Source organism: Saccopteryx bilineata, chromosome X (assembly GCF_036850765.1).
Source record: "Saccopteryx bilineata isolate mSacBil1 chromosome X, mSacBil1_pri_phased_curated, whole genome shotgun sequence".
Classification (NCBI taxonomy): Eukaryota; Metazoa; Chordata; class Mammalia; order Chiroptera; family Emballonuridae; genus Saccopteryx; species Saccopteryx bilineata.
The window spans coordinates 110875540-110897406 of NC_089502.1; positions in this window are offsets into that span (position 1 = coordinate 110875540).

The window sequence follows — 21867 nt, forward strand, 5'->3', positions numbered from 1 at the left end:
TGATTCTGCATCCTGATTGGCTTCAGGAAGGAGGTGATAGCAAATCTGGATCAGGCAGATGGGATGAGATTTGACCAGAGGTGGCAGAAGGTGTAACTGGAGGCAGGTACTTACCACACTGCATTGGGGAAGACCCCTTCAGGAAAGTTCCCTACCAGCTGTTCCCATTATGGCCCTCTTCTTCACCTCCACCTCTTCTGACCACCAGTCTTTTGTCCAACTGTTGTTAGTGGTGTGCAGACCCTTCTGGAAGCATAACTTCCTGGAGAGGCGTAGTTCTAGGAACTGTATGGCTGGGCCCGGAAATTCATTTTTCCTGTGTTCCGTTACTCCAGGAAGGCGTTTTCCGGAGGCTGGAGTGTGAGACAGCCTTCTCTGGCATGGGCATGGTGCCTTCTGCCCTTCCCTGGGCTTAGCTGGCGGCCGAGTTCCTGACCTTGAAGACAGAGCTTTGGGGGTTGAGGTTACTCTCGTTCCCAACCTATGTGGATGCCTGTGTTGCTGCCCTGCCTCCCAGGTTCGAGGGCTGTCCCCCTGCCCCTTCTCTGTCCTCCAGCTGAGCTGAGCACCATTGCAGCCTTGACTTCCCCTACCTGGCCTGCCGAATCCACGTAGCAGTGACAACCGGAACTCTGGCAGTGCCAGACTGAGGTGGCCCCGAGCGCTCACCCAGTGCCTCTGTATTTTGCAGACTCAAATCCACCCGGCAGCCCCGCCTACCTCCCACTAGGCGCGGTGGAAATGCTTCCTGTTTATGATTCCCTGTCTTGTGTCCCTAGAACTCAGAGAGGTGGAGTTTCCGACCTGACAACGGGGACTGCTTCAGTTTTATCAAAGCCCACCGACCCCGTTGTAAACGCCCTGTGGCTTTGGGGGTGCTGGTGGGTGGGCTCCAGGCAGGGGAGGCTGGCAGCTCCTGCTCCCTTTAGGGCACATAAATTTGGCCTTGTTAAGAAACCTGCGGGAATGGGAGGGGGGAATGAAAGGTGATCAGGTTACAAAAGCACACCAAGCCTCCCTGGCTTCACCGGAGGCCTGGGGCACACAAAACGCCCCCGGGCCTGGGCGGGTGGGGTGGGTGTGGGGCTGAGGCCATCAAGCCGACTCCAATGAGGCCTGAGGGGCGCCCACCCCGGGACACCCTGTACTTCAAGCAGCTTGGAAGGGAAGGGCCTAGGTAAAATCCCACCTGAAATGTCCCTTTTCTCTCCCTGGGTGGAAAGCCCCTGGAAATGTGTTGTTGTGATTTTTATCAGAAATAAAGGCAGTGAAATTTATTCATAAAAAAATACTGAAAGGAAACATAGGGCTAGGTTAGCAGGGGAGAATCCTTAGCTTGCAATTATAGGTAATTTACATTTCTTTTTTATACTTTTTTGATAATTTCCAAATTTTCTACAGTGGCTACATGGTATTGTTAAATCAGAAAAAAGTGACAGAGAATAGAAGAATAGTACATTCACGTTTTTTTGAGAGATAATTGTTCTGTAATGCTTTGTACTGTGTATTCAATAGACTCTCAGTTTAGTAAAACAAAAAGTATAAAAGATGGAAAAGACAAAATTATTATCAGTGCTATGTCTAGAAATATGGTTGATTTAATTTTCTTTCTTTTTTTTAACATTTTCTAAAGGAATGTGTTGTTTTTTAAAATTAGGAAAAGAGCAATTGAAAATGGATGTATTTTTATTTCTACTTTTAATTCTTCAATAAATATGGTTTGGGCACTTACTAGGTAAGAGACAGTGATTGGCACTGGGACTACACAGTAAGAAAAAAAGCAAAAGCAAATAGACCCAGTGACTGGGCTCCTGGAATTGACAGCCTAAGGGAGACACAGTCACCAGGTGACCTATGAGTGTATAAACTTGCCATCTCCCACGTGGCCAGGACATTGGGGCATCTGAGAGGGTATAAAGGCCCTGACTTGGTCTGGGGCCTCTGAGAAGTCTGTCTTACAGAAGCCATATTTGAGTTGAAATGGGAAGAGTGAGATGGGGTTAACTAGATGAATATTATGCAGAGGGCTCTGGAGGGGTGGTGCAAAGGCCCTGGGGCAGGATAGAGAAATACACAGAAGGGGGGATTTTAGGGCTTTTTTTAGTTTATGGCTTTATCAGTGGGATGCCACCAAAAAGTTTTTAGAGAAAGAGGTAAGGTGGTAAATTGTACATTTAAAAGTAACTGTAAGAGAACAGTTGGGAAAATGAAAGACAGAAAGCAGAGAGATCTGTTAGGAGGCCCAAGAGGCCTGGACCATGGTGGGGAGGGGAGACAGGGGAAGCGCTAGAGTCTAGAGACCCAGCTGCACCTCAGCATGCAAAAGAGCTTCTGGGTGGCTGGTGGCTGTGTGCCCTGGGGCTCTTGCAGCCTGCATGGATACCTGGCTCTCTCTTGCTGACTCAATGGCTAGTTCCAACTCGGCCTCAGCTGATCTGAGCAAAAGGAGAAGAAGCCCCCTGTAGCATGAAGCTTGTCTGAACCATAGGCCCCAAAAATGACCAAATCAAGAGAAGAAGGGCCTGACCAGGCAGTGGCGCAATGGATAGAACGTTGGACTGGGACGCGGAGGACCCAAGTTTGAGACCCTGAGGTCGCCAGCTTGAGCGCGGGCTCATCTGGTTTGAGCAAGGCTTGCTAGCTTGAACCCAAGGTCGCTGGCTTGAGCAACGGGTCACTCAGTCTGCTGGAGGCCCCCCCCCCCCCCCCCCCCCGTCAAGGCACATATGAGAAATCAATCAGTGAACAACTAAGGTGCCACAACAAAGAATTGATGCTTCTCATCTCTCTCCCTTCCTGTCTGTCTCTCTCCTTGACTCTCTCTGTCTCTGTCTCTGTCTCTCTCTCTCTCTCTCTCTCTCACACACACACACACACCAAAAAAGAAAAAAAAAAGAAGAGAATAGGGAAGCCGAGAAAGTCTGGCTTGCAAAGCACAAAGGGACGGTGTGGCTGCCCTCCCCAGAGTCAAGGCCTCAAACTACATAGTGGAAAGCGTTGACTTGCCCAGCAGCCCCAGAGTCCTAAAACAGTTCAAGACATGGTGGTGGTGGGGTAACTACAGAACATTTTAGAGATGGGGATGTTCATTAATCAAGTGGCTACAAAATGCAGTGTGCCACAGCCTCGTTATTTGGTTTCTGACCTTTTCTGACATATTTAGTGCAATCTCACACTTCTCCTGAGAAGGCTTTCATAGGACATTTTCTCCGATGCGATCCCTCGCCCTGCTGCAGCCTCGTCCCAACACACATTGGCTTTTCTGAGAGCCTGTCTGCCTTTCTCGTCCATTGTCGCTGAGTCTTCTCTTTCCAGCTCCTGGGATTCCGTGGCATCTGACTTCTGTTACTGAGTGTGTAGACTGTCTGGTTAGAGCAAGGGTCCTCTGATCCATATCTGGGCCAGGCAGTCTGTATGTACGTAGGCTGAATAAACATTCTGTTTTGCACGTAGTAATACGACTATTTTCCAAATGTCTACAGTGCTGTTGTGAGGAGTAAAATATGGTACTACTAAGCTTTACAGAATTCCCAGTTGCTTTATGTCATTGTGTGTTGTTTTTTACAGGTCTAAAAATGCCGCAAGGAGGAGAAGTGTTTGGACTTTATAAGAAGTGGGCCTTGTGTATGAGCAGGTTGGGAAGCAGCATTCTGAGAGCTGATCCCTTTGAGTTGGGAACCGTGATGTTTCTGTGGTTAGGCGACAGCTATTGTCTGAGAGAGTGTTCTGGGATGCCAGCTGGTTCTCTGCAACTGGGGCCACTTCTGCCACAGCCCAGCACCTTCAAATGTCCCCAGTTCTTGGCTGACATTTGCAGATTTTGGATGCAGTCCCGGGGCACTGAGACAGGTTTCACAATGCCCTGCAGGATCCAGACTCTCTGCCGGTGACCCTGGGCTTGAAGGAGAGGAGGCAGTCAGATCAGACTCAAGGATGCTCGCACTTGTCTCGCCCACTGGCGGTGGGGAAAGGCTGGTGTGGGATTTAGAACAATCACAGTGACTCGAGTAGGTGGGGAGACGTGTGAGATCCCATGCTTTATCTGGAATATTTTCTTCCACAGAATTAACTTGGGCAAACGTTTCTCAAATACCTGTTGGTACTGGTACCGTGCTTAGAGTTTTGGCCTTTCTGACGTGGCCGATTGTCTATACATACTACCTTCTCCCTTACTTTCTTCTATGATGGAGGCTGGAAGGCAAAAACGTGGGTCTTCCAGGCTCCCTTGCAGCCGGTGGTGCCCATGTCACCCAAATCTGGCTGACTGGATGTAAGAAGAAGCAGTTGATAAAGGACCAGCTCAGCTGGCACACCCCTTTAGTTCTTTGTCCTTCCTCCTCCCCATCTTCCTACCTGTAATGCAGACTTGATGCCTGGAGGTACAGCAGTTATATTGTGATTGTGAGGACAGAAGCCACATACTTACAGTGCTAGAGAGAAAGAAGAAACTTGGTCTTCAGAGATATTGTTGGGCTGCCATACTAGTCCTAAATAGCCACCCTCTTCATTTCTTTTTGTATTGAGTAGACACATCCTTTACTTGTGTAGGCTATGGCTTGTTGGGTTTTCTGTAACTTACCAAGTGTGAATCGAAATGACACACATGATTTTGTCCTCAGAACAACTCAGTGGGATAGAATTGAACTCTCTTTTACAGATGAGAAAACTGAGGCTCAGGGGGTTCAATTAATCAAGGTCAGACTACTAGTTAGTTGCAGAGTTAGAGTTTGAATGCCGGACTATCTGACTCCAAAAACTTTCTGTACTGCCTCCTTCCATTCAGTAAAAACCCCACCACACCAGCCCAGTGGTGGAAACCCACCTAAGGTATGGAGTGGGACACAGATGTTTTGTATGAAGCTAATGAGTAGCAGTGAGAATTTCCCCTGCCATTGGGTTTAGTGTTTTTGCTATGATCACAAACATGCTCTCTGTTCTGGTTGAATCGTGCCCATCCCCCCATTTCATATGTTGGAAATCCCAACCCTCAGTGTGTCAAAGTGTGACCTTATTTGAAAATGAAGTCTTTATAGAGACATTCAAGTTCAAGTGTGCATTCCGATCTACTATGACCGGTGTCCTTATAAAAAGGGGCCATTTGGACACAGATACTCATAGAAGGAAGACGATATAAAGAGACACACAGAGAGGAAGGCCATCTATAAGCCAAGGAGAGGGGCTTGGACAGGTCCGCCCTCAAAAAGAACAAACCCTGCTGACAACTTGATCTTGGACTTCCTTCCAGCCTCCAGACTGTGAGACAATAAATTTATGTTTTTTAAGCCACTCAATCTGTGGTACCTTGTCACAGCAACTCAAGAAAACGAATCTGTCGCCCTAGGTCAGTTCCTCTTGTTCTTATTGATCACCCCTTTTGCCTTGTGTATCAGCTAGTGCAATCGTGCTGTGTAACGAGCCACCCCCAGAATCCATGGCATATAACCACAAGCATTTATTCACACGCATGCATCTGCTGGTCAGCTGGGTTTAGATCTAGGCTGCGGGTTGGATTCAGGTTTGCTCTGTGTGTCTCGCATCCTTACTAGACTGTCAGGCCACTTGGGACACTTTTTTTTCTCGTGGTGACACTGCACATCAGCCACGCCAGCACAATTTAAACTTTTGCTCGCATTAGAATCTGCTAACACCTCTTTGACCGAACTAGGTCTTGTGGTCCAGCACAACATCAATGCAGGGGTGTGGGAGGGGGCAGCAGTATACTCTGACCCATAGAGAGAGAGGTAGGGGGTGAATATTTACTGAACTGTATCTCACATTACTCCCCTTAGAGGAGCGCTGGCTTTGGGATGAACACACATACTCTCTTTCCTGTTTGACTTACCCAAGCCCTCTCACTTCTTCCCATTCTATATATGCTTTTGCGGCACTCCTTTTACCTCCTCAGCCTTCTGTACCAATTAGAATGATTTCAATTGCGTGTGACAAAATCCAGCTCAGCCTGGATGTAATGGTTTAAGCAGGGATCCCCAAACTTTTTACACAGGGGGCCAGTTCACTGTCCCTCAGACCGTTGGAGGGCCAGACTATAAAAAAAACTATGAACAAATCCCTATGCACACTGCACATATCTTATTTTAAAGTAAAAAAACAAAATGGGAACAAATACAATATTTAAAATAAAGAACAAGTAAATTTATTTTTAAATTTTATTTATTTATTTATTTATTTTTATAATAATTTTATTTTTAATGGGCGACATCAATAAATCAGGATACATATATTCAAAGATAACAACTCCAGGTTATCTTGTCATTCACTTATGTTGCATACCCATCACCCAAAGTCAGATTGTCCTCTGTCACCTTCTATCTAGTTTTCTTTGTGCCCCTCCCCCTCCCCCTCCCCCTCTCCCTCTCCCCCCTGCCCCCGTAACCACCACACTCTTATCAATGTCTCTTAGTTTCACTTTTAAGTCCCACCTACGTATGGAATAATGCAGTTCCTGTTTTTTTCTGATTTACTTATTTCACTTCGAATAATGTTATCAACATCCCACCATTTTGCTGTAAATGATCCGATGTCATCATTTCTTATGGCTGAGTAGTATTCCATAGTGTATATGTGCCACATCTTCTTTATCCAGTCATCTATTGATGGAGAACAAGTAAATTTAAATCAACAAACTGACCAGTATTTCAATGGGAACTATGCTCCTCTCACTGACCACCAATGAAAGAGGTGCCTCTTCTGGAAGTGCGCTGGGGGCCGGATAAATGGCCTCAGGAGGCCGCATGAAGCCCGCGGGCCGTAGTTTGTGGACCCCTGGGTTTAAGTAACTGAAAAATCCAGCCTTTGGATGAGCTTCTGGTGCAGTGTGATCATAGTTCCAACTCCATTTATCTGCAATCTCTTGGCTGTTTTTTGCGTGTATGCCACCTTATTCCTCAAGAAAACTTCCTTCGGGGTCAATAGATGATTACAGTACTACTTGTAAAACAAACAAACAAACAAACAAACAAACAAAATAACTTGAAAACGACACCAGTGCCTATCAGCAGTAGAATGGATCAATAACTCACGCTAGTCACATAATAGAAGAGTAGCCAGAAATGAAAGCGAACGAACAGCGCAACACACAGGAACTTTCAGAAACACACTATTGAGCAAAAGAAGCCAGAGACAAAAGAACAAATATTGTAGATTTCACTGATACATAGTTTCAAGCCAGGCAGAACTAAGTTCTGCTGTTGGAAGCTGGGACAATGGTTAGCCTTGGGGACGTAGGGTAGTCATGGGGAGGGCTTCTGGCGTGTTGGTCATGCTCCTTGGCTTCTTGATCTGGATGCTGGTGACAAAGGTGTAAGTGTATTTTGTGAAATGTCACCAGGCTTTCACTTATGACATGTGCACTTTTCTTGTACATTTTGCTGCAAGTGCAAGTTTATTTACAAAACTCCCTTAGGCTGTCGTATGGAGAATGGGTGTGGCATCAGGGTAGAGGCAGGCAAGCTTTTGAGGAGGCTGATGCCATAGTCCAGGTGAGTAACGAGGCAATAAGGTGAAGGTAGAAGCTGCTCACCTGGGCTACAGGTGAGAATTTGAAGGGGAGAGGGAGGCAGGGAAGGCAGGGAGTGAGGAAAAGGCAGACTGCTTAGCCCCACTGGTGGGATGGTAAGTGTGTTCAGAGGTTCCCAGCGCAGTGGGGGAGGTCCCATGAGCACTAGGAAGGGGCGGAGGGAGAAGCCATGCAGGGTGGCCTGCCCCTCACAGCCAATGTCTTCATGAGACCCTGAGAGAGATGACACTGGACAATTTCCCTGACTCAGAATGGCATTTCTTTCGGAGAGAATTTACACCTCTGTCAGCAGTGGAAGAAAGAGTTCCGCTTGCTCCATATCCTCTCAACACTTGGTCTGGTTGAAAGATCTTTTTAAAGCATAAATCAGGTCATGTCTCTGCCTTGCTCAAACCCTTTTTCTATGCTTAGAATAAAATACTTAACTCTTCAAAATTTTTAATTTTTTTCAATTACAGTTTACATTTAATATTATTTTGTATTAATTTCAGGTGTACAGCATAGTGGTTAGGCAGTCATATACTTTACAAAGTGTCCCCCTGATATTTCCAGTACCTAGATGGTACCACATATAATGGTACCACATATAGTTATTATTATATCATTGACTGTATTTCGTGTGTATGTGTGTGTGTGTGTGTGTGACAGAGAGAGGGACAGAGAGAGGGACAGACAGGCAGGAAGGGAGAAGCATCAATTCTTTGTTGCAGCTCTTTAGTCTCCTTAGTTGTTCATTGATTGCTTTCTCACATGTGCCTTGACTGGGGGCTACAGCAGAGTGAGTGACCCCTTGCTCAAGCCAGCGACCTTGGGCTTCAAGCCAGCAACCTTGGGCTCATGCCAGCGACCATGGGGTCATGTCTATGATCCCATGCTCAAGCCAGCGACCCCATGCTCAAGCTGGTGTGCCTGTGCTCAAGTCAGTGACCTCGGGGCTTTGAACCTGGGTCCTCCACATCCCAGTTCGACACTTTCTTCACTGCCTAGTCAGGCTGACAGTATTTCTTTTTTCTTTTCTCTTTCTTCTTTCCTTCCTTCCTTCCTTCCTTCCTTCCTTCCTTCCTTCCTTCCTTCCTTCCTTCCTTCCTTCCTTCCTTTCCTCCCTCCCTCCCTCCCTCCCTCCCTCCCTCCCTCCCTCCCTCCCTCCCTCCTTCTCCTCCCTCCCTCCTTTTTTCTTTCTTTTCTTTTCTTTTGTATTTTTCTGAAGTAAGAAGCAGGGAGCAAGAGAGACACACTCCTGCATGCGCCTGACCGGGATCCACCCAGCATGCCCAGGAGGGGGTGATGCTCTGCCCATCTGGGGTGTTGCTCCATTGCAATTGGAACCATTCTAGTGCCTGAGCCAGAGGCCATGGAGCCATCCCCAGTGCCTGGGCCAATTTTGCTCCAATGGAACCTTGGCTGCAAGAGGGGAAGAGAGAGACAGAGAGGAAGGAGAGGGGGAGGGGTGGAGAAGCAGATGGGTGCTTCTCTGTGCCCTGACCAGGAATCGAACCTGGGACTTCCACAGCCAGGCCGATGCTCTACCACTGAGCCAGCCAGCCGGGCCTTTTTTTTTTGAGAGAAAGAGAGAGACAAAAAGGGAGAGAGTGAAGGAGGAGAGAGATAAGAAGCATCAACTCGTAGTTGCGTCACTTTAGTTGTTCATTGATTGCTTCTCATACATGCCTTGACCAGGGGCCTCCAGCTGAGCCAGTGACCCCTTGCTCAAGCCAGAGAGCTTTGAGCTCAAGCCAGTGACCTTGGGATCATGTTAATGATCCCGTGCTCAAGCCAGTGACCCCATGTTCACAACGACAGGCCCTCACTCAAGCCAGCAACCTCAGAGTTTCGAACCAAGCACCTCAGTGTCCCAGGTCGATGCTCTATCCACTGCACCACCAATGGTCAGTCTTGACTGCATTTCTTATGCTCTACTTTATACCCTAAGTACATAGCTCTTTACACGGCCTACAGGGCCTTAATATTCCTCAAAAGGCCAGGCTTTGTCCTGTCTCAGGCTAATTGCACTCGTTGTGATCTTCACACCCAGCTCTTTGCATGCCTGCCTTTTGTCATCGTTCAAGACTCAGTGTGTTTCGTTACTGTTGCTGCATAACAAGCCACTCCAAAACTTCGGGCATAAAACAAGAATTTTATTATGTGTGGGTTCTGGGAGTCAGTAGTTCAGATAGGGTATAGCAGATGGCTTGCTTGTGCTCCACCATGACTGGAGTCTCAGCTGAGAAGGCATAAAGGCTGGGGGTGACCTGCAGCTGGGCACTGGACTTCTCTGGAGTCTCCTGGCACCTGTGCTGGGAAAGGTCAAATCCTCAGTTCATCTGGCACAGCTGACCAGAGCACCTATATGTGGCGTCTTTTTTTTTTTTTTTTTGTATTTTTCTGAAGCTGGAAACGGGGAGAGACAGTCAGACAGACTCCTGCATGCGCCCAACCGGGATCCACCCGGCACGCCCACCAGGGGCGACGCTCTGCCCACCAGGGGGCGATGCTCTGCCCCTCTGGGGCGTCGCTCTCCTAGAGACCAGAGCCACTCCAGCGCCTGGGGCAGAGGCCAAGGAGCCATCCCCAGCGCCCGGGCCATCTTTGCTCCAATGGAGCCTTGGCTGCGAGAGGGGAAGAGAGAGACAGAGAGGAAGGAGGGGGGGGGGTGGAGAAGCAAATGGGTGCTTCTCCTGTGTGCCCTGGCCGGGAATCGAACCTGGGTCCCCCGCACGCCAGGCCAACGCTCTACCGCTGAGCCAACCGGCCAGGGCCTATGTGGCCTCTTTTGTTGCTTGGGCTTCCTCACAATATGGCAGCCTCAGGCTATTGAGACTTCTCACATGGCAGCTTGGGGCTCCACTGTGAGTGTTCTCGGGAACCAAGCAGAAGCGCCATAGTGCCTTGGCTGGTGGTGCAGTGGCTAGAGTGCCATCAGGAGTACTGAGGTTGCTGGCTCAAGCCTAGAGTCAGGGCACATATGAGAAGCAACCAATGGGTGTCCCAATGAGTTGATGTTTCTTCTTTCTCTCTCCCTTTTCCCTGTATCTCTAAAAAAAAAAAAAAAGAAAGAAGAAGAACTGTGTAGTTTTTTGTCACCTAGCATTGGAATTCTCTTGGTGTCACTTCTGCCATGCTCTGTTGATTGAAGTAGCCACAAACATACCGGATTCCAGGGGAGGGGACATAGATACCACTTCTCAATTCAAAAGAAGATATTAAAGAATTTTGCAGCCATTTTTAAAAAAACAACTATACAAATGAAATGTCCTTCTCAGGCCACGCTACTTAAATCAGTAGCCCCTGTTCCATATTTACCACGTTACTTCATTTTTATCTTCTTTGTAGCACTTATGAGAACCTAAAGTTATCTTATTTAATTTATTACAAACTTATTTTTCTCTCTTCCTCCACTGGGACAGAGGTTCTGGAGGGCACATACTTATTTATGTTTTTTTTCTTTACACTTTTATATCACTAGTGGCTAGAACAGTACCTGAAAGATAGGAGTCCAGTAAATATTTGTTAAAAAAAATGATTCAGTGATAAGCAATATGAGGTACTTTGTGAGCACAGGGGTGGCTTTCTTTGGGAGCCCAATAAAGGCTTCCTGGAGGAGGTGACAAAAGCTGAGCTTTTAAGGATCAGATGTATAACCAGTGAGAAGAGGTTTGTGTATTCCAGATGGGGAGAGGTCAGAGGGTATGAAGGGGAACGGACCTAGAATATCGGACCCACCAGGGAGCCTCCTGTTGGTGCCTGGAGTGATCTGGTCAGTGTGTGTGTGTGTGTGTGTGTGTGTGTGTGTGTAGGCCCTGGGGAGAGATGAAGGTGGAGGGGTGATGTGTGGGGCAGACCGTCAGAGCTGGAGCACACAAGACAAGTCCGAGTTCGCTCCTGAGGGCAGTGGAAAGCCTCAGGAATAATTTTAAGCTGATATTAAATGACAAGATCAGATGAGCTTTTTTTGAAAGGTCATTTCTTACAGATGGAGTGTTTTTCCCACCGGCGGCAGGGATCCAGGGGGGCACTTGAAGCAAGGCCTTGCATGCAGCCCTCCATCCCTGCCCCCCTCTCGGCCCTCATTAAGTTGAAGACACACCTTCTGTTCCTGCTGCAAAGGTCCAGGCGGTCCAGGTCTGGAAACCCACGTCTCTAGCCTCCTGGGGATTGGCCGGGCTGAAAAGTTCATCTCTCAGTTTCGTGGAAGTAGAGAGGAAAGGCTACAGACAGAGGTCTTACCCTTGACAATAGTCCTCTACATTATTAACAAAACCCGGTCTGTGCAGTGAAGTCTTTGGTGTCTGGGACTTGCTTCAAAGCGTCCTGGGGCTGGGGTGAGAGTGGAGCAGGACTGGCCCTGGCTTGCAGGGTGTTGAAGCTGGGGACGGGCCCCAGCAGTTCCTAATAGGATTCTCAAAAATTTTGCATATGTTTGAAATTCTCCAAAATAAAAGTTTTAAAAGACATCACACTCACCCCAGTAAAATCAGTCTCCCTTTCTCCGTCTTCCCTTTCAAAAAAGCATCATGTTGGGCACATTCTGTCCCAGGAACTTTAAAAGCAATTATCTTTTGACCATAATGTCAGGATAACAGCAAGATTATTAGCAACTCACACAGGACGTCAAAGCAGTAATCTTGTTTTTCAACTTATTGTAGTCACTTAATGGTCACATATTTTATCTTGAAGTGTGGAAAATGAATATTGAAAGTGTATATACCCCAACACAAAAGCTATTATTTTTAACATTCACCTTTATGTACGTTATGAAAGTATAAAAGTGTTGACTTTCATAAGGCAAGGAAGGAGACTAAACTTTATTGTTTCGGAGGGTTTAGGAACGGACTCTAAAGTTGAAGGCAGTGCCTTTCACACTCAGCTGAGTACATCTGAACTACCTGAGACAGTTTGGGGTCGTGAGGACAGAGAGTAGCAGCAGCATTTCTACAAAGAGCTCCAGGTCCACAGAGATGAGATCTCAGTGCCTGTTTTTGTAGGTACCTTTTCCAGCATGGCTGCCAGTTCCAAAATGGCTGCCAATTAGTGCTGTTGAGTACCCACAGGGACTGCTGCTGCCCTCAGAGTTCTGAGGGGAAATTGCTGTCTCAGGCTGCGAGGAGCCACTCTTATAAAAGGAGTGGTCCAGTAGGGCACAGAGAGATATACTTTTGTGGATGCCCAAAGACTGGGGCAGGGGGAAGAGATTAGGCTGAAGTTCTAGAATAAAATGGAGCCAGCCAAGGCCACAAGGTCGACTGCTCTGGCTCTATGGGTTTCATTGCTGATCAGAGGTTTATAGAAGCCCCAGTCAGGGCCTTTCCAGAGGCAGATCGTCGTAGGAGTGAGGAGTGATGGGTCTTCTTATTAAGGCTCACAAACATTGGTGGGCAGGTGTAGGGGGAAGGCACAGCTCTGGGGGCAGGGCCAGGCTGTGGGCAGGGCATTGAAGTTACCCCGGTCTGCACAATGCCTCTCTGACAGGCCAGTGGGGAGCCTGGCGACCCTAGGGGCAGATGTGAGGGGCAGGCTTCAGTGCAGGGCTTTGGAAAGCAGAGGAGTCCAGAGGGCTCGAGGACTGTAGGGCTCATGAACACTTTGTACCATGAAATGATGAGCTTGGGATTCAAGGGTGTTCACGGGATGGGAGGTTCCTGTTATCTACCAAATCCCAGGTCACTGGCATACCATGGTCACGGTCATGGCAAAGGCCTGAGGTACTTCCTGGCTCTGTCCCCTCCCCGCCTGCTCTCAGGAAAGCCATCCCTCTCCCCACCTGAGCCTCTGCAACAGCAGTTCCCACAGGAAGGTCCTCATTGTTACAGCTTCCCAGTCTTCAGATTGCTCACCTCCCTTCCTCAGTCACTACCCCTAGTGGGACCCCATCTCTGTACAGCTCAGGGCCCTCCTGTGGCTCCCCATTCCCCTCAGATACAATCTGAAGCCCTTACCCTGACTGACGAGGTCTCCGTACCTCCCTGAACCCCAACCCTCCCCTGCCTTCCAGCCACACTGACAGGGGTATCATTGCTGGATCACCTCGGGCACACTTCTGCTTCAGGGCCTGGCAGGCGCTCCCTCCAGAGATTCTCAGAGCTTGCTTCCACACCTCCTTACTCTCCTCTCCAGAAGGCCTTTCGCACGGCCCTACTGAAATCAAACACCCCTCCCCCACTCCTGCTTCTTGCACGTCCCCTTCTAGAGCCGTCACCACCATCTGCAGTGCAACACCATCCGTGTGTCTTTGTTTATCATCTATTATATCTTCTCTCATCCAACTACAAGGTCTAAGCAGGTAGGGGCTTTTCAGCTCTTTGATTCACTGCTCCATCCCCAGAGCTCCAAACAGTGTCTGGCATATAAAGGCACCTGATAAATACTTGTTGAGTGAATGAACAAATAAATGAATGAGCACACTTACTCTGGCATTTTTGGGCCCACATGATTGGGCCCCTTCCCGTAGGTTCAAAACTACTTTGTCCCTGAGCAAGCCTTCGCCTGCCTTCCCTTTCCTGTTTTCCCCTGCCAGACCCCTCTGTGCTCCCAGTTCCCATATTGTGACCTCCATCGCACTCTTGACGCTGCTTCCCGCAGGCCCCGACAGCCTGCGCGCCCAGTCCCGCTGCTCTCCCCACTTCATCTCCTTGGCCGCTGCCCGGTCTGTCTGTGCACAAGCCCTGCACTCCTGTGGCTCTTCTCCAGCTCCTGTGTCTCCCCTCCCCACTTCTCTTCAGGCCCCATACTACGGCTTAGCCCTCTTACTGGCCTGAACGTATCCTCAGCCTCCTCTCTCCTTGTGTCTCTGGGTGCTCTCCCCTTTAGAGATTCCTCCATCTATCTCCTCAATTGAGAAGCGGTGAGGAAAAGCCCAACAGTCAAGTGCATGGATTAGTTAAAGGAAAAAAAGCAATCAAAAGGAGAAAAAGAATAAAGAAAAGTCCGGCTTCTCAGCTCCTTTCCGTATCAGCCTCTCTCGCTCTTCCTCTCTCTGCTGGCGGCCCAGCGGGTCCCCGGGGTGCTCCGGCTGAAGATCGGTCTCCACTGCGGTGCACTGCCCCTGTCCCTGTGAGGTGCAGCTGCATTGCTCTTTGGAGGCTCCCTGAAATTCTTGCCTTGTCCTTTCTCGTGCCACTGCCTTGCTTGAGGCCTTCCTCACCCTTCCTCACCCTTCCTCACCCTTCCTCACCCTTCCTCACCCTTGTCCTAGAAGATTGCAAAAACTGTTACACAGGGCTCTGCAGTCAACGTGAGCCTTCTTCTGAAGCCAAATTGGATCCAATTACCCTGTATTAGTGAGGGTCTGGCCAAGAAAATAGAAACCACTCTAGGTATTTAAACATAGGGAATTTAATCCAGGAAACTGGCCTCACAGAGGCTCAAGGAACCCAAAAGCCAAAGAGGGCACAGTGAGGTAACAGAGTTAGAGACCTAGAAGTTAGTAATAGCAGGAAGCTGCTAGCATCCCTAGGGCTGGAGGGACAAAGAGAGGAGTATTACAGGAACCTGGGAGCTGTAGTCAGCCAACAGGAGCCGGATCCACAGGGAAGATGAAGGAGAAGCAACTGATATTGGAGATGCTGCCCAAGGCAAAGAGAGTGGGAAGAAATACCCTGGTTTCTCTGTCTTGCTGTCCTCCAATCTCCCACCAGTATCTTCCATTGGCTGAACCTAGATAGAGAAAAGCCAGTTGCAAAGCATCCTGGGAGATGTAGTTCCCTGCCAAACTGAGCAGAGCAAGAGAATGGCAAGGAGTGGATCTGAGAGGAGACAAACAAATGAATATCCACAGTCCCTGGCAAAGAAGACTTGGTAGTTCCCCTTTTCCCACTGAATAAACTCCCAACTCCTCAGTCTTAACACATAGTTTGGGTCCTCTTCTGTCCGCTTTGCTGACCTTCTCTGCCATTGTCCCTGTACACTCACCCTGAGTATAGAAGATGTTGGGACCCCTGCTGCTAACATCTGCCACCTCTGTGCCCTTCTTCACTCGGTGTCTTTCCTTTCCAGCAATGCTTGTGCAACCTCACCCAGACTTTGTTGCCCTGGGGAGCTGCTGCCTCCTTCATGAAGCTGTCCTGCCTATCACTTCCAGCCCCAAACACACACAAATAAATGTTCTTGTTCTTTTTTCTTCGCCAGCACTTTCTGCATTTATGCTGCACCTCGTTTCTTCCTGTATCATAGTTATTAATGGACTTGTCTCTGCTCCCCCATTAGACTGCAGGCTTCCTTAAAGTCTCGTTCAGAATGAAGCCTCCAAAGCCCCCATACACAGCGCCCTGCACCTAGGAACGGTGCACTGCATTTTAGTTTAATGAATGAACAAATAAGTAACAAGCGACATACTAGCAGGTAGCAATGCCTAGTCAATGCAGGTGAATTAAATTGGACTTTTCAGCAATCTGTGCCTGGGGGGGGGGGGGCAGGGGATGTGACCAGGCCAGGAAGAAGTGAGCTGGGGAGTTATTCAGGGTGGGGAGCAGATGTCCACATTTTGCAGTATTACTTCAGCTATTGTTCCAGGTTTTTTGTTTTAGAGATAAAAGAATCCGCCCATGTTTTCATGTTGTTCTCATTGAAATACACCCACAGGCTTTGAAACAAACCTACTGGTGAAGTGCAAGGAGGGGGAGGGTGGCGGGTTTGTTTCTGCACCGAGCTCTGTGCTGCAGCTCCGTGGGATGGGGCTTCCCGGGCTCTCTGGGGCTCCCTGGGGGGGCGGGGGGAGAAAGTGGTGGGAGCACAGCCTTGGGCAAATCCAGGGCTGGGCTGTGTGTCTGTGGGGAGGCTTGGGCGCTGGAACATTGAAAATGTGTCTGTGAATTCATGTTCATAGGAAACAGTTTTCTAGTGGTTACCTTTTCTGGGATGAGAGGCCCTCAGGGAGATGCAGACAGCTAGTGTGAAGCTGGGTGCAGGGCAGAGGTGACTTGGACTTGGGGCCCCTATTAGGCTGTTTATTCATTAATTCATTTGTTCATTCATACATTTAATGACTGTGAATTGAAGATCCACTAGAATGATCAGACTTTGGAGCTGGAACTAGTTTAAGCCCTGTGTTTGGAAAACTAAGGTTCAGAAAGGTTAAGTGACTTGTTCGAAGTCACACAGCCAGTTACCAGCAGTGTACGATTTGAACTTTGGCCTCCTGCATTACAGTCCTGTGCTCTCTGGGTTTGTGGAGGTTGCCGAAAGGTGCCCAGCTTGCCCCTGCCTTCAGAGATGTTCCAGCCCCATAGACATCAGGATTACAGGTTGCATGTAGAACAGTTCTCTAGGACGGTGCTCACCTCTCCCTGCTGGCTGTGGAACGGGGACAGCATCGCCTGGTACACTTCGCATCAAGTGGGGGGTGTGTGTAGAAATGACCCTCTCTGAGCAGAACAGGTTAGACCCCTCACACTTGAACCTGTCTCCAGCTCCCTGGCCTGTCTGGAGCACGGATCTCTGACCCGGTTACTTCACAGACTGCATTCTGCGCTCTGTGTTTATAAAGCCGTGTCAGCTTGGGGTGTGGACAGGAATGACCTGTGCTGTCTAAACAAACTCCGAGCTTCTGGCGGCCTGCCTGCCAGGATGCGTGTGATGTCCTCTGGCGAGGTGGGCCGGGCGGAACTCCTGGCTTTGCTCATTTGGAGAGCTCAGTCAGTAGCATGAATGCAGAGCGCCAGCCTTTGGTTCCCCAGAGTGAGCAGAGGCTGGCTTTACTAAGATGCAAATGTGTGTGGGGCCCCAGCTCCCTCCACTTCCCCCAAGCTGTTCCTTTCTTTCTTTTTTTCCCAGTTTCTCTTAATCACCAAGGGACAAAGAAGAGACCTGGCGGCAAAAAATCCCAAGCAGATTTTACCTATGAGAAACCACAGGAACAGGCCCATTTCAGTAAAATGAAGGCGTCGTTGCTTCTTTCAGAGACTGTGCCCCAAATAATGCAACTTCGGTTTCTCATCCTAGATGTATGTTTGAAAAATCAGGCTTAAGTCTGTCCTTTTAAACGGCTTTTCAAATGACACAAAAATTATACTATTTTTAGGTCAAACACCCTGCAGAAGTTGACATTTGAAGGTTTGGCTATGTGTGAAAACATCCAAAGGGAAGCGTGTGATTTCTCCTTTTTTCCAGAAACAATAAACAGGAGTGGCTTTAGTTTATTTGTGCATGTTCTTACCCTCTTCTATTTGCATCCCCAGCGTTTGTCCGTGTAATTCTTCAGGCACCCACTCAACGTGGCAGATGTCACCTGAAGGCTGCCCTTTGGAGACTCTGTCCCTACAAAATAAAAGCAGGTCATCAGACTAGAATCGTCTTTGTTCTCTTGACTACGGCGGTTTCTCCCCTCCGCACAGAGAACGCTCTATATAAAGCCATAACCATTCAGAGTCACACGTAGACTATATAAAGGCGCTGCAGAGAGATGAAAGATGTTTTTAACCCTTTCCTCTCAGGTGTCGGTGGCAGCTGCAACCACTCAGTTCCAGAATGTTCAAAGTTCTGTTGCGGGGCTGGAAGAGAAAAGAGGAGGAAGGGTGTGTGTGAGTGAAACGGCAAGGTGAGAGGGGCCCCCAATCCTTTCCTCCTTCTTTCTGCCTTAGTTTAGAGCTGCTGGGACTCTCCCAGGGATGGTGGCGACAGAAGGGAAGGGAGCCGTGTTAGCATTGGGCAGGACTCAGGCCACGGGGGCGGGAAGAGCAGCCACCCTTGGGGCCTTCGTCTGTTGATTTTAAGTTGTGGTCCCTGTATTCCGGTCTATGCAGGGATGCCCGGGCACTTGGAACTGCAGGCTCAGGGTGACAGTGCTTCTTGAGGATCGATTTTATTTGATTTTGAGTGCCTCTAAATGTTGCTTTTATATTAAAACAGGCACAGGACTGTCTGATAGAATAGAATGAAGAGAAGTATCAATGTCATAGCTGAACATGGACCTCCAAAGACATGCCCAACTTGCTGAGGTGCCACTTTAAGCTTAAACTTGAGACCCTCAGGAGGCTGTTAGAGCCCTTTGGGGACAAGGTCTTAGAAGCCCCGCCTCAAATGATGTTAAATGCAATGTAGAAACGGTTTAGTGCAAGAGGCATGGCTGGGCTTTGAGGCCTACCTCTGCTACTTACTGGCTGTGTGATTTCGGGTGAGTTGCTCAACCTCTCTGAGCTTCAATTTCTTCCTCTGTAAAATGAGACTGTTACCAACTTCTTCCTTATAAGACCAAGCTTGCCTACCCTTGGGAACCACTGGGACTCATGTGCTTTAACTCTGAGCTGACAACCCCAAGGTGCTGCTCGGCATAGGAGCCATTCAGTTTGAGCCTAGCCGCCGGCAGGGCCCATTAAAGCCACTGGGGCAGGCAGTTTAACAGCCTTTGTCCTGTGATTGCGCAACCATGGGTGCTGGAAGCATGGAGGACACCCAGATGTGCAGTACAAAAATGTAGTCACAATGTGCCCTGGATTGTTAGCCATCTGAGGCACAGTAGTACCAATGCCTCAGGCTCCCCACCCGGGGCACCACCCACAGCCCGCAGCACTCCGCTCTTCCTGGTTCTTCTGCGTGACCTGTGTGGCCACTCTTGAGACAAGCCATGCCTGCTTCTGCACTTGCTTTCATGGATCATGTGATCCACGCACGATGAGAGAGGGGTCAGGGACCCAGCTGAACAGGTGTGAAGGGCGGGGGCAGGAAACAGCTGGCAGAATCTCCACCCTGCGTTGAACAGTGGTGCTTTGAAAGGTGTCCACACTTTCTTTGACACTCTTCCCCTCAGGAGGGAGGCTAGCTGCCATGCAGTGAGGACACTCAGCTAACTTACAGAAGGCCCCATGCACTGAGGACTGAGGCCTCCTGCCAACAACCACGTGAGCATGCCATTTTGAAAGGAGATCCTTCAGTATGGTTTGAGCCTTCAAATGCAACTTCACAAGAAATCCTGGCCCACCGAGTCTAGAGGCTTCGAAATTCCTGACCTACAGAAATTCTGAGATAATAAACATGTTGTTTGAAGCCACTAAATTAAAATATATTTATATCGATTGATTTGAGAGAGGAAAGGAGAGAGAGAGAGAAAGAGAGAGGCAATAACATTGATCTGTTGCTATATGTGCCCTTACTTGGAATTAAACCAGCAACCTCTGCAAATCAGAATGATGCTCTAACCAACTGAGCTATCCGGCCAGGGGGAAGCCACCAAATTTTGGGACAACTCATTTTGTAGCAGTAGATAACCTTATATAGATACCTCTTCTTGTCTTTTAAAATGTCATTGGAAAGGTTTCAAGTCTTCATGGACACCTTTCTTTCTTTTCTGGCTCATGAGAATGTTGGAAGCTGGAAAAAGATGTGTGGTAGATGATGTATTATAGAACTGTACACCTGAAACCTATATAATTTTATTAACCCATATCACCCCCATAACTTCAATTAAAAAAAAGATGTGTGGTTTTGGAGGAGGGCAGAAATAATGTGGCGTGCATGCTGAGTGTTTTCCATTGGTTATGTCATGGAATCATTCCAACTATTCTGTGTGAAAGTATTATTAGGCTCATTTTTTTGATGAGAACACTGAGGCTCAGAAAAGCTAAGACCTTTGCTCAAGATTACACAAGAAATGTGGTTGTTGGGACACCAAATCTGTTTCTTCATCAATAACAGGTTGCTTCTGCTTGGAAATAAAGCAGCTAGGTCAGGGTCCTGGCCTTGCTTTTGACTAATTGCATCACCTTTGGCAAGTCACTTTTCTGTGGGGGCCATTTTTCTTTGCGAAATGGCCTATGGCCCATTCCTTGTAGCACAAGGTACTGTCAATCATGGTGGCCCACTCTCCTGTGGCAACAGGAATGGACCATGTATCCCTGGCCTGGCCAATTAGAGTCTCCTATTCCCCTGACCATAGTGATTAGTTAAGGAGTGGGCATGTGATTCTAACCAGGCCAATTGAAATGCTCCTCGGGGCATCTCTGCCAGAGTCACCAGGGAGGACGCCTCTTCCTTTCTGCTGAGGTTGCTAAACTAGGAGGTTGTGGATCTGGTGCTGCTAGTATTGAGAATCTACAGCGGCAGGTTGAGCCAAGCCATGAATGGAGGCAGAGCTCGCAATCCACTGTAGTCCCTGGATCTAGCTACACCTGAAGCTATTCCTTTTTCCCCATACACCCCAGGAACAAGAATCAGTAAATTCTAGTTTTTGTCAGCTAATTTGACTTGGCCTTGCACTGCTTGTGGTGCACGGGCAAACTTGGGAGTTGTTTCTAGCATCTCGGAGTAGTAGAGCATAGCTCCTCTATATGGTGACTAAATGTAGCAGGTGTTGACGGTGCCCTGTTGGCTCATGCTGGAGGTCATGGCAGACTGTTTCCTTACAGGCCAGTGGCTTCCTGCATCTTCTGCCTGCGGTGTTCTCTGGCTTTAGGACCGTGCTTTGCCTGCGTGTGTGTGCACACGGGCACCTACATGCATATGCATGGCCGGGGAGGGGAGGCAGTTCTAAAATGCCAAAGAATTAAGGGCTCAGGAGTGACCTTCTTCCAATGAAGGATGGAGGTGGATAAATACATACTTTAGCTCCCTTGCTGCTTGAGAGGCCAATCTAGAGGTATTGTTTACAATCACTATGAAGGTTCCCAGCAAAATTGAACCACAGCTGTCCACAGCAGGAACCTGCTCAGTAAACCAGCTTTCATTGGCTTTCTTCCCTGCCCTGTCTCTTCTCACTTTCTCACTCATGATTCCTGGGCTCACTTCTCGGATGAATTTCCTATACCCAAGTCCCCAGCTCAGGGTCTGCTGTGGGGGCAAAGAAATATAAAACTTGTACATTAATGTATAAGATTTTGATTTTCTGGAGTGGACAGATCTGGAGATACTTAGCATAATTGGAAAGATTGAAATTGCAAGGTTCCTAGTCTTAGAAAGTTTGTAAATTAAATACTCCCTGCCTTGGACATGTGAGGATTGCATGAAGACTGGGCAAATGGGGCTAAGACAGCAGGACAGGAATGACAGAAGTCCAAGATGCCATGAAATTGCAGCAGCCATTTTGAAATGAAAGTTGACGGCCTTGGCCAATTGGCTCAGTGGGTAGAGCGTTGGCCCAGTGTGCGGACATCTCAAATTCAATCCCGATCAGGGCACACATGAGAAGCGATTATCTGCTTCTTTTCTTCCTCTCACGCTTCTTTCTCTCTTTCTCTCTCACAGCCAGTGGTCTTGACTGGTTCGAGCATTGGCCCTGGGTGTTGAGGATAATAGCTCAGTTGGTCCGAGTGTCGGCCCCAGACGAGGGTTGCCAGGTGGATCCTGGTCAGGGGAGCATGTCTACCTATCTCCCCTCCTCTCACTTAAAAAAAAAAAAAGTTGATGAG